Raw genomic sequence first — 14,834 nt, forward strand, 5'->3', positions numbered from 1 at the left:
TCTGCTTCCTACAAAAGAGCGCACTCAAGAAGAACAATTAACCCACTGGGTTTGTATGAAAGGTGCCTGCATCCTTTAAAAGCTCCAGTGGATTTAAATGAGAATGCACATAATTTAAGGATGAGAAATTTATTTTTTATCTGTGCTGGAAATAGAGTGACTCTGGTTGCATCTATTTGTTTCATACAAACCCTGCTTGCAGGCACTTTGCATTTATCTGAGGTTTGCAGAACATTTTTTTTCTCCAGGTACGTCTGACTGCTCTTGCTTTTTTCATCTTTCAATACTGAGATCTAATTTCTGTACAATATCACGTTCATTACACTGAAAATTGTGCTATATTTAATGATGCAAGTAAATTGAAAAGTAGGGTAAAATCTGGAAACCTTTCTCCCTTACTATCACTATTTCAAAATCTCAGCTGAATTTCTAGAATTAATTTAATGCCCCTTGTCTATGTTATGGGAACATTTTCAAGGTGATTCCTGGTGTACTTTTTTTAACCTTCAATGAATAAAAGAAATCCTAATATAGTGTGTTAGAATGTCAGCTCCTTATTTCTTGTCATTCAGTCTCTGTAAGATATAATAACCCAAACTCACCATTAGGCAGGGACCCCCTGGATTTTCTTCTGGAAGATAATCATGTCAGGTTCAGCAAAGAATAGTCCAGAGGTAATTTCCATCAAGGTTCCTCCATGCCGTTCACAGCCAGTCATGAGATAACAAAGCAGAAGTGGGAAGGAAGCAGGGGTTCATCTTGTAACATTCACATTTACACGGATGTGTAATGAGCTTGCCTTATGAGCAAGCACAACTTAATTTTCACTTGTGTAAATGGGAAAACAGGTGTTTGTTTGGTGGTTTTGCCAATCTCTGCTCCCATCTCTACTCCTACCATCTTCCTCTGACTTCCATGCTCCCTGTGCCCCTCTGCTCCAAGTTGGGGGAAGAGGTAAGAACATGAAAACCACACAAGGACATCCCTGGGTCAGCCCTGAAGAGGGCTCCCATCACTTGCTCCCACGCTGAATTGTCTAGAAGGCAGTTATATGGTCAACCAAACCCTCACAGAAGGCTGGGAGAAGGAATCCAGTGGTAAACTCCTAATGAAGTGGAGATAAGTTTAGTGAATGGCTGTCTAATTTCTGTCCCATTGTAAGGAGCCCGGGAATTATAAGTAGAAGAAATTAAATGATACCTGATTGAAGAAGTCATATTATAAGATCGTCTGTTGTAGAGTCCATATCTAAATGTCACAGGCTCTTGAGAATCTCTCCTCTTACAGTTTTCAATTTTTTAGGCCTTTGTTTTTTGTTTGTTTGTTTCAGCCTAAAAGTTCCTCTATCTAAATCATGGAAGGTTTCGATGTATCTAATGGCACTCTGGGGGCATTCTAGAGCTTAATGCACATCTTCCAAGGTTAGATTTTGATCATTTTGCCCCTCTATTGGTAGGCAGAGGGCAGCATAAAATGCAAATTCTGATACAACCGTTCCTTACGAGCACCCACTTGGGTGGCTCACATTCCACCACTCCTCTCTGTTCTGCAGCCAAGTAAAACTCCACACCAACATTTTAAATTTAGTTAGCTGATGAAATTCTATTTTTTGTATAAAGTTTAAATTATTGAAAATACCTTCATTAATGTAAGGATATCGGTCGTGCTTTCCTTAATATAAAATTATAAATCTTTATCAGGCCATGTTCATGCCAAGGGGAAGGACTGCAATAATCTCAATTATTTTTCTTGTGTTTAGTTCAGTCAGTCCAATTTCAAGTCTCACTTTGGAAGTAATGTAATCATTTTCCTCTAGGTTTGTTAGGGGTGTTGTTTTGTAACCCCCGACAGAGCTAAACTGAATAATGGCCCCCAAAGAAACTGTGAATATCCTAATCCGCAGAACCTGTGAATACGTTACCTACATGGCAAATGTAATTAAGTTAAGGGCCTTGAGGTGGAGAGATTGTCCTAGATTATTCGGGTGGACTCAGTGAGCACACTAATTGGTCACTATAAAAGGGAGGCAAGAAGGTTGAAGTTAGAGGGATGTGATGATGGAAGCAGAGGAGGGGTGATGTGCTTTGAGGGAGGGAAGGGGGGGATGGGAAGGAGGGAAAGGAAAGAGGGAAGGGAAAGAGGAAGGGAGGAGCCAGCTAAGATAATGCTGGCAGCTTCTGTAAGCAGAAAAGACAAGGAAACATTCTTTCAGAACCAGTGCAGCTCTGCTAACACCTTAGTTGTAGCCTTTAAGACACATTTTGGGGGCGCCTGGGTGGCTCAGTTGGTTAAGTGTCTGCCTTCGGCTCAGGTCAGGATCTCAGGGTCCTGGGATTGAGCCCTGAGCCAGGCTCCCTGCTCAGCGGGGAGTCTGCTTGTCCCTCTCTCTCTCTGCCCCTCCCCCCCAATTGTGCATGCTCTCTCTCTCTCTCTCTCACTTTCCCAAATAAATAAAAATAAATCTTAAAAGACACATTTTGGGCTTCTGACCTCCAGAATTATAAGATGATAAACTTGTGCCTGTGGTAAGTTGTTACAGCAGCTATAGGAAGCTAATGCACAAACTGTTTCAAGCTAGCTTCTCTGAATACATCATGGTCTATTTATGACTATCTTTCTAATTCTTATGACTATCTATCTAATCTGATTGATGTCTGTAATAGACCCTTTTAAAATGTGACTTTGGCAGCTTTTCTCTCTCTTATCACCAATGGACAAAAATAGTAAGAGGCGGTTGTGATAAATAGAGTTTCGTTGCTAGTGATTTGGATTGCATTGCTTAAGGAGATTTTAACTTAATTCTGTGGGGAAAGTAGGAGAGGGAGTGATTCTAAGAATTTTCTTAGATGTTAAAAAGGGTAAAAAGAAAAAGTAGTTTATTTTTCTGCTTCTGGGTATTTATATATCTTGGTGATTTCTGGAGCTTCTGCAGCCATTTTGTGATCAGGAGAGGATTCAGCTGACCCCCGATAGAGGCAATAGAGGAAAGGTGGAAATAATCTGGCTCTTTGATGCTATTTTGAGCCACTCAATTAACTAACCAGCTGTGAAGCTGCCCTAACGTGGGACATCTTGATTCATGCCACTGAACAAGCTTTTTGATACAACTGAGTAGGCTGGTCATAGCTTCGGACCTTGCAACAGTAAGTGGGGAGAAGGGGTGTGGGGGGAAAGTAATTTTGAACAAGAGAAAGTGAAAGGAAAAAAAATGTCAATGATAGATGCCAGAAATCTTGTAAAACTAGGAGGAAAATGAGTTTCAATAGCTTTAGTAAAATGAATCATTCTATTCATTTCTTAGTTTATATTTTCTTATTTCTTTTTACTTCCTTCGGAATGAAAGAGATGACCTCTTGTCTGATGTAAAATGCATAATCAGAATTACACGTGCATCACTGTTACAGTAAACCATAGCTGTGGTCAGAGTTTCAGAGCAGTCCAGAGACCGTTTGAACACCCTGTGTATTCACAGGGCCAATCAAGTTATATTATATATACTATGTGAGAAATATGGTTTTGTTTTTTGGGTTTTCTATTTTTTTTAAAGATTTGATGTATTTATTTGAGAAAGAGAGAGAGAACAAGCCGGGGAAGTGACAGGCAGAAGGAGAGGGAGAAGCAGGGCTGAGCAGAGAGCCCTGCATGGGGCTCGATCCCAGGATCCAGGGACCATGACCCAAGCCGAAAGCAGACGCTTAACCGACTGAGCCACCCAGGCACCCCGAGAAATCTGTGTTTCTATCTGTATAGAATTAGTCAAAATTCTGTTAAGATACAGTAAGTCACAACATAAAGTTTCCTGTGGCTTATGAGAGCAGATCCTGTGCTTCTCTACCAATTTCACATTCAGTGACTTCAAATTGGTAGCTTGAAACTGGCCATGGTGGTAGTTTTTACAGCACAAAAAACAACACATGCTCTTCAGCTGAGTTCCCCTCCCCTGAGAGCCAGCTGTTACACGTTCAGAGCACACCACTGGGAGCAATGACAGTAAAGACATGGTTTCTACCATCATTAATGATTTTAATTTTAGTTACTTTGGGCAATGCCATATTCCTAATCATAATGTAATGACATGATTAATATTTTAATTTGCTAAATCAATCTGCTCAAATTTGCTGAATTGATCTACTAAAATTAATTGCTAATGCTAATGGTACATTGCAAGACTTAACTATCTGAAGCATCTTCAAACTTTTTTTTTGTTTTTTCCTCTTCTATTTTATCTTCCCATATAAAAACCATCTAGACTACCAGGAATTATCACAAAGGGATTCTTTAGTTCTCTTTCCCATGGTTGTAGGCCTTAGGGAAGTTGTGCTGGGACCGTACACTGTGCTAGATCGAACAAACAGCAGCCTTCTGGAAATTGCTAGGCTGCATATTGTGGGTCCGAACAAGTAACCCTGGATGGAGGCAGGATCTAATGGCACTAATAATCTGGGCCTTGTTTGACACATATCATGAAGTGAAAGTGCAGGAGACTAAATGAAATCAAATTTCCCTTTCAGTTGAGAAAAGAACAATGAGCCTAAATAAGTTAGGATTGATGAGTGGGCAATTCAATCACTTTCTGCCTTTGGGCAAGTCATTTTACCCTAAACGGAATTCTGGTTCTCACTTGTGAATCAAAAGGGGATTGAAATGAATGATTTAGAGTCATGCAAAATGACATGTTGCTCCCAGATGACTAAATCCAGGAGGTCTGGAGCCAATACTTGCTTGACGTATTTTGTAGAAATTCCCAGAGAAACACCCTAAAATAAAGGACATTTATCCGGAGAGGGTGGAGTAAATTAAAGAGCAGTTTATTCATTCATTTACTCGTTTTTCCATCTATCTGTCCATCCATCCATTCATCCAGGTCTATGGGGCAGACCCTGTGACATGCTAACTCTGGGCAGATATAACAGAAATATAAAGAGAGACCAAACAAGAGAGGCAAAGTATAAACATGTGTGTGCATATGTGCATTCACACTTGTGTGGAGACGTATGGTGATGGAAATAAATGTGTCCTATGTGCAAAACATGGTAACCCTCCTTATTGTCTGTAATTGTTCTCTTCTTGCTTTCGACATTTCATTTCCATCATGAGATCCAGGAGGTGAGGGAAGAGGGAAAGAGAGGCTTTTGGAATTGACCCCATTCGAGTGTTTCATTTCCCTCACTCCCTTCTCTCCTTCCCAGTCAGCATCACCTGGGCATGGGAGGAGTTTTAGATGGCCTCATACAGGCAGAGTAGAGCATCTGCAATCAACCTCACGTTGCCTTTGTCTTTTCACTTTCTCAGACGTTCAGTTGAGCTTGTAGGCCCATCAGTGTGGGCCTCTGTCCTTGTACCTGTTGTGGAGGTATCCATGGTGGGAATGGGCTCTTAGTCTATTCTCTTGGCACTTACGATGCTTGATGGCTGCTTCTGAAGCTTAGTGGCTGGCTGGATCCAAAGCTCAGTTCACAAGGGTGCTGGTGAGATTCACCTATCCTGTCCTGAGCTTTGACTCATTACCTCCAGTCTGTTATGATTTACTTCCCTGGGCGATGTCCTAAGAAACCAAGTACAGCAGTCAACCACAATCCTTTACCAATATGCTCATGAACCATAGTATGTCCCTCCACCCTTTCCATTTGTTTATAACACACACACCTCCACACACATGCAGGGCTTCCATCCTGAGTGGGAGGTTCCGGGGCTCTAATGCTAACAATTTGCTCTTCACCTCCCCCGCCCAACCTGTACAGTCCCTTCCTTGACCTTTTTTTTTTTTTTAGATTTTATTTATTTGTTTATTTATTTATTTTATTTTATTTTCCTTTAGAGAGCGAGCAGGGGGAGGGACAGAGGAAGAGGGAGAGAATCTCAAGCAGACTCCCCCGTGAGTGTGGAGCTGAATGCAGGGCTCAATCTCACAATCCTGAGATCATGACTTGAGCAGAAACCAAGAGTCCGACACTTAATGCACTGAACCATATAGGAGCCCCTCCTTCCCTGCTCTTTACCTTTCTCCTTCCTACTGCTTCCCTACTCCACCTAAAAAGGCAACAGGAGGTCTAGTTCATATTACTAAATAGGTAAATGTTTGAGCAAACTTTTAATAATGACCCATGTAATTGTAATATAATGTGTCCAATGCTATTGCAGTAAAGCAAAGTGATAATGATTAACATGTACCTGGCACAGTTCTGGATGGTTTGCATGAATGAACTAATATATTATTTATGACAGTTGAAGTATATACTATTATCACCCCCATTTTAATGAAGACACTGAGGTGACTTGCCCAAGGACATACAGGTGCTTAGTGGCAGTGGCAAACGCAGAGGCAAGATTGGGATTTATGCTCCAAAGTCTGTGCTTTTCACTACCATTAGATGAAAAGGATGCAGCATTAGTAAAATTTCGTAAAGAATAAATAGATAAATAGCAAAATGGAAAAGCACTCCAAGAAAGTAGGACCTATTCAGCAGAGTAGAAGATATTTGGTGTAATTGGAGCTTAGGTTGTGGGAACAAAATGCCAGAGCATTAAGCTGGGAATTTGGGAACAGATTCTTTACCATGGTGGAGAGTTTAGGATATACCCTGGATATATCTAGTGAAGGACATTTCAAAGACAAGTAGTATGCAAACATATCTTCATGTACTTTGTTGCAGCTGAAACATGATGGCGTCACATTAGCTGCATGGGTGGCCACGTGCCATTAATAACAAAAGGCAGTAAGCCCAAGGTCTAGAGAACTCAGGAGCACAGAGAATAGTGATGTAAAGAATTTAGAGATAGAGCAGAATTCCAAAGAACATCCTAAACAGCAATACTTGATCTTCTCTAAAGAAACTGTCTTAGCAGACATGGAAAAGGCAGGGCTTATTTTAAGAAGAGAGATACTGAATCCGTAAATTGTGTAATGAGAATGAGAATGACCCTTTCACTCCATGTGGTTTTGAATTTTCTCTGTAACCTTCACTGACTAAAGGAAATACTCTTCATACCACATACTAAGAAGGTTAGTCTTTCTTATGACAAAGAAAGCATGGTGACATTTTAAAAACTCTGCTTTTATTGGGATTTAAGATGTCGGTTTCCAGAATTACAACCTGGTGTACGGATTGTATATGTGTCGTTGGTATACAATTCCAAAATGTCAAAATAACTTCATTTTAAATATTACATTTGCTATAAAAGAATTAGACCTAGTTATGTGGCCCAAGGTTAAACTCAGAAGCGGAGATTCTTTGAGACAGATAATAGTTTTTCATTAAAAAATTGGCTGAGGTTCTAGCTGATAAATGCGGTATTGAAACTTTTGTGTACTGTTATTTAACCAGCCAATATACATATTTGTTTTACAAACTACCTTATTGTGGTACTCAAATAAAATACATTTTACAAAGTACCATTTTACTTTAATACAGATGAGATTTTCACCGTTTTATGCTTTTATCCCCTAGATTTATTGTTCTACCACACAAACTCAAAAAGATGGTGTCATTTTCTATAAAGATATTCTGACCTACTTGAAAGTCCCCTGAATCACTGGCAGACGTTGATGTGTGCCCCGCTTTAACCTGTGAGCTCTCCAGGCTCCGTGTTCTGTGTCCTTCACAGATGACCTCTGTTCTTCAATCACTTTAGACAAAATGACAGCAGGACCATAACAGTTTAAGAAAATGTTGGCATAGCCAAAAGAAGATCCTTTTTCTCTCCACAAAGTGAACAAATCAAAATGTAAAGAGTGTGGTAAATGCAGAGGAAGTAGACTGATGCTTGCAGTTTGTAAAGAAGGAACTCCTCATGGAAACGGGAGAGGGCTCTTTGGCGGCTGTTGGCTGTTTCACAGTTTACAGCTAGCGCCTCTGGTCCCCAGGCACTGTGCTGAGCTATTTATACGCACTAGCTCACAACATGCCCTAGGAGGCAGGCACTGGCATCTTCCTATTTTGCAGAGAAGGAGACTGAGGCGTAGAGGGACTGAGTAGCGTGCTTGCGTCCATACCAGTACCGGAGGAGAGAGGACTCTGGAGCCAGTGCACTCTGTGCCCCTCTGTCAGGCCTCTCTCCTGACTCAGAACGCACAGCTCACATTCGCAACTTGCCTTCCACATGCGAAAACGTGATCAAGCTGGCTGATGTGCTTTTCAGTGGTTTGGTGGCATCTCGCCTGAAGCCTTCCACATTGGCTCCTCTGTCGACAACTACCTCCTTGGAATGCTCCAGGCACCCAAATTACCTCTCTTTTCATTTTACCAGTGACACAGTCCAATTCTTTCAGCACTTGGAGAGGAGCAAATTCGATTTTCTAATTTTAGTTTTACCGCAAGATATAAACACTATGTAAGCTGAAGCATGCCAAAAGGTATTTTGTTTTTAAAAAGAAATCTAATTGAACTCTAATTGATAAAACTGTGGGGCTATTTTTAACAATAGGGTCTTCCCAGGTCTCCTCGCTTGCTCCTGGCTGTGTTGCAGGGAATGAAGACTGGTTCACAGACTGGAAAGTTGGCCAGTGCATGCATAGGCCTCACATGATGTGAGCTTTGGGGAGACAGGAACATAGTCTTTTCTAGGTGGTGAGAATTGTTCTCTCTTCATGCAATGGTCCAAATTCCCTTGTAAATACTCATATCCTGCTGGGAGGAAAAATTACTTTTACATTGCCACAAAACAATGAGTACCTGAATTGGGTTCCACAATTGGCATATCCAATTTCACATACTTTGTCAGTTTCCATATTTCCAATAATTAGCATGTGTTTCCCCTGTGATGGGTTAGCAGGGCATTCCAGCCGTGTTTTTCCTTGGTGCAAAGCTCATGAACGCTAGTGGTCCTGCACGATATTTTCAGCTCCCTGACCACCAAGTTCTCTGCCTCTTCTGTTTTCCTAGCTGGGGACAGTCCTCACACACTCTCTCAGGGATGTCCTCACTTCACACTGTTAGGAGACCACGACCTTTATGAAATGACTCTGCAGTTTGCCTCACCATTTCCAAAACCCAAAATGTGTATCTTAAATCTTTAGGTGTCTCCACCTAGAGGTCTCATAGTTTGCATCTCAAACTGAACATATGGCCTGTGATACAGCCTCGGCCCAACATCCATGCCATGCCACCTGTTTTGCATGTTGGAAACCAAGCTGGTACAAAGATTCTGTCAAGTTCTTTACTCTCCCATGTCCAGTTAATCATCCAATCCTGAACAGTATTCTTACATTCTTTCTCTCCTCCTGTCATTTTCACAGTACCTTCTAGGGCAACGCCCCAATTCAGGCTCCTCTGCTATACTGTGTTAGCTGATGATTCTACCCTTAGACATTTACTCCTATATTTTGATCTTCTAAGGTCATCCTGTACTTCACTGTCTGGTTATACTCTTTTAACATACACGCATGCACGTGCGCACACACACACACACACACACACACACACACTGGATTAAAGACTTAAACATAAAGCCTGAAACTATGAAACTCCTAGAAGAAAACATAGGGGGAAACCTTAACATTGATTTTGGCAATGATTTCTTGAATGTGACACCAAAGCAAAAATAGACAAACGGAACTATTTCAAGCTATAAATAGCTTCTGTAGCACAAGGGAAACAATCAACAAAAGAAAAAGCAGTCAGTGGAACAGGAGGCAATATTTGCAAAGCTATGTCTGATAAGGGGCTAATATCCAAAATATACAAGGAACTTCTGCAACTCAGGTCATGATCTCAGGGTTGTGAGATCCAGCCCTGTGTGGGGCTCCATGCTCAGCAGGAGTCTGCTTGAGATTCTCTCTCTCCCTCTCCCTTCACCCTCCCCCCATGCACACACTCTCTCTAAAAATAAATAAATCTTTAAAATGGACAAAAGACTTGAATAGACATTTCTCCAAAAAAGACCTGCAGAGGCCAACAGGTACATGAAAAGGCGCTCAACATCACTCATCCTCAGGGAAATGGGAATAAAAACCACAGCGGGATAAACCACCTCACTGTTAGGATAGCTATTACCAAAAGGTAACAAGGGTTGGCAAGTATGTAGAGAAAAGGGAATCCTGTATGCTATCAATAGGAACGGAAAATGGTGTAACTGCTGTGAAAAACAATATGAAGCTTTCTCAAAACGTTAAAAGAGGGAAACCCTACCGTGTGTGACCATGTAGAGGAAACTTGAGGAATTATGCTAAGTGAAATAGGCCACACACAGAAGGACAAATGCTAGATGATCCCACTTATAGGAAGAATTAACATAATCAAACCCATAGAAGCAGAGAGTAGAATGGTAGTTCCTAGAGACTGGGGGGAATGGGGAGATGCTGCTCAATGGGTATAAAGTTTGTCATGCACGATGAGTAAGTGCTAGCTCTTAAGTGGCATTTAATCATGTCTAGCCCCTTGTTTGGAAAACCGTCTTTATTTCACTTATGCCTGAAGTATTCAGTCCGGACACAGTGGGCACAGAAGGTGCCTTCCTTCCTCCCCAACATTATCCATTACTGAACTAGTCACTGTCTCTCGATGATGCTGTGCCCAATTCCCGCCTGCGTGCCTTTGCTCTGTATGCTCCTCTCTTCCCATCTTGCAAGGCTCATCAAGATCCTCCCCCCCGATGAAACCTGTTCTGTGTACTCCAGCCCGTAATTATCTCTACCTCCTATATGCCAGGGCGTCTTCCTATGTATGTACCCCCACATTTAGCATTTCATCATGTACCACAATGAAATTTTACTTAATTTTTTGGTGAGTGTATTATTTCAGAGAATAGAGAGGGAATTAACATCATTTAGCGCATGCTATCTCATTTAATCCTTCTGATAACCCAGGGAATTAGCTATCCATTTACAAAAAGTGAACTAAGGGCCAGAAAGGCACAGAAACTTTCCACTAGTCACAGAATTAGAAAATGATGGAGCTCTGTACATGCCAGTGATGGGTTTGAAACTCCATCTGCCTGATTACAAACCCTAGGTACTCTCCATAAAGGCCGTGTGTCACAATCCATTCTTTCCACAAACTGCTAATATTAAAGCATGAATCCAAGGAAGTAAGTGATATTTCTACCCACTAATATCCCCATCTCTCCTTGACATTCACCCTGGCTTTATAACTAGTGTAAGCTAGTCACTATAATTTTTGCTTTAGTTTTTTAGGTGAAGTTTGACTAAGAAATGTAAGAACTTCTGAGTTTAAGGAACTTTAATAAATTTGTATCTAATCCCTGCAAAATAAGTACATAGCAAAATTATATGCTGATGTAAGAGGCAGCCAATACTGCCATCATAACAATTTCTTCTTAAAAATTGTTTCAGGACATGAACTTCACCTGAATTAATCCTTTCCAAACCTCCTTAATTCTGCTGATTTCGTTGAGTGCACTAAAGTTCACAGTACATTATCTAGTTCAAGGAGAGTTTTGGTAAAATAATGCCATGTTTTGCAGTTAATACTAGTGGTAAAAGCTGCAAATGATCTGTTTTTAACTCTGTCCCAACTCCTAAAACTGCAGGACTTTTCAGGTCTATCATCTGTTTCTTGCCTCTCTATTTTGTTAACACTGTTTATCCCAAAAATACAAGTATCTCCTCTCTACCTGTGACAAAATTATACTATTTTTAGCATTATAGAGAGATGTGATCAAGGAAAGAGAAACTTTTATATTAATATCTATTTTGCTCCTTTTATGCTCCTTTGGTTTTAAAAGATGCTACTTTTAAGATTTTTGGGCAATTCCTTTAACTTTATGACAGGTGACAGAAGGTGGGAATGTTCAAAGCTACAGAACAAGGCATTATTTTTATTTATTACAGTTGAAAGTATCACTCACTGACTGCTGCAGTTAGGAACATACAATCCCTGGATAATAAAGGTTAAGTGTGCATAAATTCAAGATCTGCTTACAACTGACCTTTAGCTGTCTTGTTAGCATTCTTGACAGAAATTTAAAATAAGGTTATTCCATAAAATAGCTTGATTCACCCTTCTCAAGTCCAGATTTGTTACTCAGTAATTAATACTTGCCAGCTAGACAGAGCCTTCAACATTTGTAATGAAACAACAAGCCATCAAGATATGAAAAAGGTGAACAGGTCAAAGCAAAGAACCAGGCTCCAATCCTCACTTTGCCAGTGCTTGAAATGTGGTCCCAACATGCCACAAAGACTCTCCAATCTTTATAGATTAAGTTGGACAGAATCACCATCTTTATAAGTTTGAGTCTGCCCATCCATGATTATAGTCAGTATATTCATTTGTTCATAGAACCCTGTGCCAGTCTTCCATTTGTGTTTGTCAATAATATTTTGTCATTGTCTCCCTGAAGTCTTATGCATTGACTGTTAGTTTTATTAGTCATTATCTTAAACAGTTTGTTTTGCTTCATTTCTTGCTATTGTGAATATTTTAAAAAATACTTGCTATGTAGTTTTTAGTGGCATATGGGAATGCTATTATTTTTAGCATGCTGATCTTTTATGCAGCAATTTTTCTGAACTCGCTTACTAATTACACTTGTTTGTAGGTTCTCTGGGTATTCTATGTAGATAGCTATGTCATCCTCAAGTAACAAGAGTTTTGTTTCTTCTTTGCCAATATTCATACATATTTTATTTTCCTCATTAGCTAGAACCTCCAGTACAATGTTGAAATGATGACAGCAGTCTCCTTGCCTCCTTTCTATGGCTTTCTCCATAATGAGAATGTTCCTAAAGTTTCTCCATAAAGTATGATGTTTGCTGTAGGTTTTTCCTTGGAGTTTTTATTTTTTAATGAATGATTTCATCAAATGCCTTATCTCGCTCTAAGAAGATGATCTCATTTTTCCTCTTTTGATCTAAAAATTTAAACATGATATTGAAGTATCCTGGTATTTCTGTCATACAGCCTACTTGGCCATAATTTTGAACAAGCCACTGAATTCAGTTTGCCTAGTACTTTATTTTGATTCAGTGAGATTGGCCTGACCGTAGTGGCAAGGTTATGCTGGCCTTCGATAGTGACTTGTATCCTTTTCCTTCTTTTTCTGTTCTTAAAAAGAGTCTTTGCAGATGGGCATTTTTCTCTTTTTTTAAGGTTAGGTAATTTCACTGTGATTCAATTTTTAACATGTTATTATTTCTATAAGGATTTTTCTCTTCGATCTGAGTGATTTAAAAGTGTTTTTAAATTTCCAAATGTGTGGGGCTTAAAAATTTGCCTATCCTTTTCTTCAGAAAATGTAACGCATGTGACATAGGTATTTTGGAATTTCTTGAAACTTACTTTGTGGCTTACTACTATTCAGTTTTCTAAGCTGTCCCTTGTATGCTTGTAAATAATGTGTTCTAATTATTGAATGCAAGGTTTTATATAGGTCCATTAAGTAAACCTTATGTCTAAAACTTGTCCAAATTGGTAACATCTTGGAAAAAAGTTACAGTTTGAAGAAAGTCTCTCACCTTACACCAAGAAAAGTTACAAATGGATTCATGATTTCAATATAAAGGAATTGTAAAAATATGAGAACTAACCATTATAAATTGATTTTTCTAATTGTTTCTATTCTTCTACAATATGGGAAAAAATCTTTTTAATGATGACTCAAAATTCAGAACCCCGCAAAAGATTAATGAATTCTAAAATGAAAGTCTGCATGGCAAAAACAATTTTTTTGAAACGTTACGTTTCAAAATGTTTGAAATGTTATGGAAGTAACCTACAAAAGTTGAATCTCACTACCATAAAAGAGCTCATTTATTGAACAGTACATCTGAAACTAATAAGGTACCATAAGTTGACTAATGGAATTTTTTAAAAAATGAATTTGGAGGGAAAAAAAAGAGCTCAAAAAAAAAAGAAAAGAAAACAAATGTCAATGGGTACCAAAAAATGGCAAAGGATATGAAAATACAACTCACAGAAAAGGATATACAAATAGCTTTCAAAAATGTCTTTAAAAAGGCTATTATTCTCACAGTAAGAGAAGTGGAACTTAAAACAATACCAAAATAATATTTACCTCTAATATTGTCAAAAATCAAACTGTGATAGCATTTTCTTCAAATAAATAGTGGAAAACAGCTCCTGTCATTTATTGCTGATGAAAATATAAATTAATACCATCCCATGAAGCACCATTTGTCAATTTCTGTCAAAATTTTAAAATATATATATATATATATACCCTTTGAGAAAGCAATTTCCATTCCAGGAATTTATCCTATATCAAATTTATTTATTTATTTTTACCATACCTTTATTTTTCACTTTTCTCTGCCATTATATTTTGAATGTGATCCTTATAAACAAATTTATAACTGAAGTATATTTTTTCTTTTTTGACAAATTCTTAAGAGAATAAGATAATTTAATTTATTTATACTTAAGATGATTGCTTCTATATTTGTGTTCAACCTACATATTTTCTCCTCTCCACGTGTTTTCCTTTTTTTCAGACATCCAGGTGGGATGTTTAACCAGCCTTCCGTTGGGTTGATAGAGCTTTATCCATTCTCTCTACTACATTCTGTTCTCCTGGAAGTTAATTTTATTTGTTATTTTTATGGGTATCCTTACACTTTAATATGCTTAATTAATTTTGAAGTTAACCAATAACTTTATCCTCATCCCTATCAATGCAAGGAACTTACTTTGACTCAGATCACCTTCCTGTCATTTTCTCTACTTTTCCTTTCTAGTATTGCGACTTCACTTTGTAACCGCACCATAATCAATGATTTTTAAAAAGTTTTTATGGTCAATGCTTCTTTGGTCTTATCCATTTGTTCAATAATTTATTTACTGTTATCTCTTGCATCTCATTTCTTTGTCCTATGTTCAGCTTATATAGTACATTTTATCCTTTAGTGAGGACGATGA

General features: G+C 38.8%; 1 protein-coding gene across 1 annotated transcript in view; it reads left to right on the forward strand.

The window, feature by feature from the left end:
• The window catches only part of PACRG (parkin coregulated), a 518,965-nt gene that overhangs the window by 277,140 nt on the left and 226,991 nt on the right, over positions 1-14,834 (forward strand). The gene's annotated exons all lie outside the window — the stretch shown is intronic.

Source organism: Ursus maritimus, unplaced genomic scaffold (assembly GCF_017311325.1).
Source record: "Ursus maritimus isolate PB19 unplaced genomic scaffold, ASM1731132v1 scaffold_13, whole genome shotgun sequence".
NCBI lineage: Eukaryota > Metazoa > Chordata > Mammalia > Carnivora > Ursidae > Ursus > Ursus maritimus.